Below are 5,245 nucleotides of genomic sequence, written 5' to 3'. Positions count from 1 at the left end.
CAAAGGAAGAATTTGAAAATTTATCAAACAAATTCCTTTCAGGTACGCATTTACAACTTTATTCTCATCCATTATTAATTCATCTTTTCCTTAGTTTATTTTTTATTCGTGTTCTGTTTTATTTGCAGGTTTTTATTTCTTTTCAAAACTTGAAGTAAGCAGCAAACTCATTTCAAATTTGCAAACAGGTTCAGGAAAATTCAATTCTGATTCATTAGAATTTAAGCAATTTTTTAGCTTTGCTTTCATTCATTAGAAAATCCAATTGAAATTTCAAGAAATATCATAAGACCATTCGCATCACAAGATTTCATCGGAAGAAGTTCTTAGTATTTCTTTTGATAACAAATTGTTCATCAAAGACCTCTGATGCATTATCTTACTCATATGCCATATCGCATTTCGCATATCGGAGCTTTGCAGTTGAAGTATACTTCCATTATCATAAATCGCCGATCTCTGATGATCGACTTTACCAATATTGCGATAAACACATAATTCTGAACCCGATATGAAATTCAAATCAAATTCATAAAATTATCGCGTCCGTTTAATCGCAATAATGGTAAGAGCATATCTTTTAAAGGGCCGATGTCTCGGATCCGATATGTTATCAAATTTTCATCATAAAGTTATCGGGTCCACTTTTCATCGCATGTCGGCGTATCGAGAATGGTTACATCATGTGCTTAAGATTGCCGATTGCCGATTAGTTATGTCATCCATCGCATCGCCGATATCGCAATCGCTTCCTTGCATTTTTATTTATGGCCATATCATTATTCTGAATCTGCGATGCGCGATGTCCAAAGTACAAATCGCAAGATACGGTGTGCGATGTGCAATTTGTGACATAACTGTCCCCGATCCCTGATTTAATATTTCTTTAATGATGCGATCGCTCCATCTCATAGCACAACTTCTCATCGCATATTTTCATATCGGCGATTCGCCGTTGCAACTTTTGATGCAAGAACTTCCAATGCATGCCTCTAAGTCGTTAACATTTAATCAATATATGGCATAGCAATAAAAGTGAAGTTTTGCAAATTAAAATTCAAGCATGGTGAAGAAACATGTTGTGTGGATCATCCGATGAGGCGATGTGTTAAAACGAGCTTGGGTAACCACTATGAGAAAAAGGCAATTGATGACAAATTTGCAGCATACAAAAATTCATTTCAATTTCTCATACATTTTAGTTTTAAATATATAATTCCATAATTGAAAATGGAATTCAAGACCTCTATCTTTATATTTAAATTTTATTATCTTGGATTTGGTCTTGATTCTGGACAATTTATCAAATCATGGAGTTTATATGAAACTTATAATGTTTTGAGGAATACTTATTACTGCAAATTCTCATTCTCATCTCTGATGCATTTCTTTTATTTCAATTCCCCTGAGCACTAAGCATTCTATTTTGACATTTTACTGCTTGCTTTAGTTTAAATAAAATAAATAATGATTTTGGGTTATAGGATTTTGATTAGTGGGATTTCTTCATGTTTTTAATGATAATTAAAATAAGGAGTCAGCTAGTTTGGGAAAATTGATACCTTTCAGGTAAGATCAAAAGCAATTATCCAATGGTAAGATTCATGTGCCCATTTTCATTAATTTCCATTTCATCATTCTAGTTTCATTTTTGTTTTTAAATTATGCTGATATAAAACTCTGTTTTGCAGCTCTCCATTTAAAACTTTCAATCCTCTGCCAGATCATATTTTCAAAGTCCATACTCTTCTCCTGGCTTAATTTCATGAAGCAGCGACGATCTTCCATGAAACAGCTACACCAGGAAGTTTCTGAACCTTTAGTTTGTTTCTTTAGCATTCCTTTCATTGGAAAACAATTAAGATGATGCTTTGAAACAAGAAAATTAATATCAGACATAAAGTTTTCATGGTGGCTGAATTTTATCGTCCCTGCTATCAAAAAAAAAAAAAAAAACCTAAAGCATTCACAACTCTGCAAGGTATGTTTTTCTAGATCTCAACATAAGAAGGAATGATTACATGCTTATTTTCTTTTTCTTCATATTGTTGGAGACATTGGTATAAACATTCTTGTTTGAGTTTATCATGCTAAACTTGGATTTTCCTTCCCATTTTTAGAGATTTCTTTGTTTTTATTTTTGTTCGCTGATTTCTTTTCTCATTTTAGCATAAGAATTCTTTTCCTTCGGATTTCAGCTTTGATTTTGGTGACTTTGCCATTATTTATATGGAAGGCCTATTTGTTACTTAACAATGGTCAGGATACGTGGAGGAAAATTGTTAATAGTCACCTATTAGCTTTTTCTTAAATCTCTTAGTAAAGTTTGATTTTCTTATTATAAAGGTAGACATACTTAAGGAAGAGATTACCAATCAAGAGAAGTTGGCAAAGTATCATAAAATCTGAAAAAATTCTTTTTCATCAAATTGTAATCATTTTGAGATTTCAAAATTTCATTAGGATCTTTCAGAATTCTATTATCAGTCAAGAAAAGTTATTTTTAACCAAGTAAAGACACTTTACAGCAAAGCACCTTTAACTCTGAAATTGTCATTCTTAACTCTTAAGGAGTCAATGATTCTCCCTGTCCCAAAGAGTCTTATTTTTCTAGAGGATAATCCTGAAATATATTTAAACTTAGAAGATAAGAGGTCTCATCATGAGCCTGCTTACCATGATCATAGGGGAAAAATAGGCTGACATTACCAATACTGCTAAACAAACCAGGGTAATGGCTTATGATTGCAAACAATTATAAGACAAGGGGTCTCATCACGAGCCAGCTTGTTCAGTCCAATTTTAACCAGTGAATGGCATTGTCAACTATCTGGCTACCATACTAGGACAATGGCTTTTAAGATTTAATAAAAAATAAAAAAATAAAAAAAAGTAATACATATATAAATGGATTAATCTCTAGGTCAATAATTCTTCTAAAGATGGGATTATGAATCATTGATGATTGAAAAAGTAACCCTACCGAGACTATAGATGTTTGCTGGTAGCAGTGGCTCTACTTGTGACAAATGAGTATATTCTAAAAGCTAAGCTGTAAAGTGACCCCTGCTTTATCTCTACAACTAATTAAGGACTGATGTAGAGTTTTGAAATATTTTAATGTATGAGGAATTTTAAGAAAATTACAATTAGATGATTCTTGCTTTTATTCGGACTAACGAACCTAGTCAAGCATTTCACACAAAATTTTCTCTTCTTTAATTATTTTTACTTTAATTTTAGGAAAATCTCATTCATAACAAAGAGAGATAACTGGTTCTTCTCCCGTGTGTCGCCATTGTTGTGGTAAAAACACAACCCCCCATTATTGGTTCGCTGAACTCAAATAATGGGGACCCTTTCTATAAAAATTTTGGCTAAACACCTTTTTAGATTTTTATTTAGTTGATTGCCTTACGCTTTTGTTAATTTTACATTTTCTTTGGATTCTTGTTTTGATTGCTTTGTTAAAATCGATTTTTTATAAGCTTCTCATTGACACTTGTTTCGCCTCATTTGGTCAACTGGTTTGAAAATGGCACTCCTTTGAAGTCTCATCATTTATCTAGCCTGGGTTAAAAATGCATAAAATGTACAATATCGCATTTTGTAAATAAATTAGTTCAATAACGCATTCATTTTAAATATTAACCCGTAGCAAGTTTTTACTAACATTTTTCCATTTTAGTTATGCAGCCAAATCATTAAGTGTCGGGATTTAAGAAATTTACTCCAATTTCTAGATCAATTACTAACCTTAAAAAACCCATAATATCCAAGTGGTTGTAGTTTATTTTTATTCTTTTCATTTATTTTTCAAGTGGCTGTAGTTTAGATAATTTCACAACTTAACTAAAATTCATTAAACTAAAATCAAAACCAAAAAATAATATTAAATATTAATTTAATTAAATTTAATTAATATAATTAATTTAATTAAATTAAAATTTAATATAAAAAAATAAAATAAATAAATAATACATTATCGCATCGGAGGTTTTATTCGCAACATGTTTTAACAACCCCCGATACAACACCATACCCCGATGCGATATCGGGTCGGAAGTGTTATTCGCAACCTATTTTATGGACCCCGATATCCCCTCCTTCCCGATTCGCTGATGCGATGGAGCATGAGGCATTAACCTAAATCTCATGAAAAGATTTGATATTTGTTTTTTTATAATACATTTTGATATTTGTTTTTCAAATCACTCACGTATGAGTGAAGTATGAGTTAGGATGATATATTAAGTGTAATATATTAAAGTAAATATTTAATATTTTAAAATTAATTAATATATATTATTTAATTAATAAATTTTAAATTTATCATATTAATTAATTTATAACAGTTAATTAATTTGATTAATTTAAATTTAAATATCATTTAGATTAATATTAATTAGATTAAATTCGTTTATAAATAGTTAATTAAATATCAGTTAGTTAGATTAATAAATAGTTCATTAATAATTAGTTTAATTCATAAATTAACAATTAATTAGAATTCTAATTTAGGATTTAATTTTTAATGAGAATTTTGATATTTTTTAGCCCAGCAACAGAATTTCCAGATTCATGCCAGATTTGACTCCTCAACTTTGGAAGCTCATAGATTGAGTTATACTTGGCCAAATGAGGCCCAGGACGGCTCATTGGAAAGAGAAAATCAAGGAGAATATTTCTGAGGAGATTTCATTAACAGATTTGATCATTTATTGGGCCAAAAATCAGGCAGAAGATCAGGCTCCGAATTTTGAAAACAAAATCAATTTTCTGAGTTATTTTCTTCAATTTCATTTGTCCAAAGCCTCTTCTAATTGCAGATCCATTGGTCAATAATATCCTTTGCCAATCAAATCATTCCAAGCATCAATACAGAGCTTATATTTTATTTTCAATTATTTATTTAAAATAGAATTTGATTGGGTTTGATTTAATTGCCAGAAATGATATTTTGATTGCATTTTAATTTATTTTGATTTCTTTTGCAGGAAAACAGTGGAAAAGATATGGAGAAAAGGATTTCAAGCAATGAGAATGCTCCAGCAATTAAAGATCAGAATTAGGAGCAAGTAAAATTATATTTGGCAGATTTCTCTTCAACAAACTCTCCTCTCCAAAATTCCTTCACAAATATTATAAATAACAGATTGCAGAATGTAAAAGGGGCTGCTCTCCTCTGCAATTTTAGACTCCATGAAAGCACTATTGTAATTGGAATTTAGAGTTGTAGGAGGGA

This window comes from Pinus tabuliformis, chromosome 4_2, assembly GCF_031772625.1.
Source record: "Pinus tabuliformis cultivar Carrire ecotype Pingquan chromosome 4_2, CPIR1, whole genome shotgun sequence".
NCBI classification, from domain to species: domain Eukaryota; kingdom Viridiplantae; phylum Streptophyta; class Pinopsida; order Pinales; family Pinaceae; genus Pinus; species Pinus tabuliformis.
The sequence above is the reverse complement of the archived record's forward strand: the minus strand, read 5'-3'. Positions refer to the sequence as shown.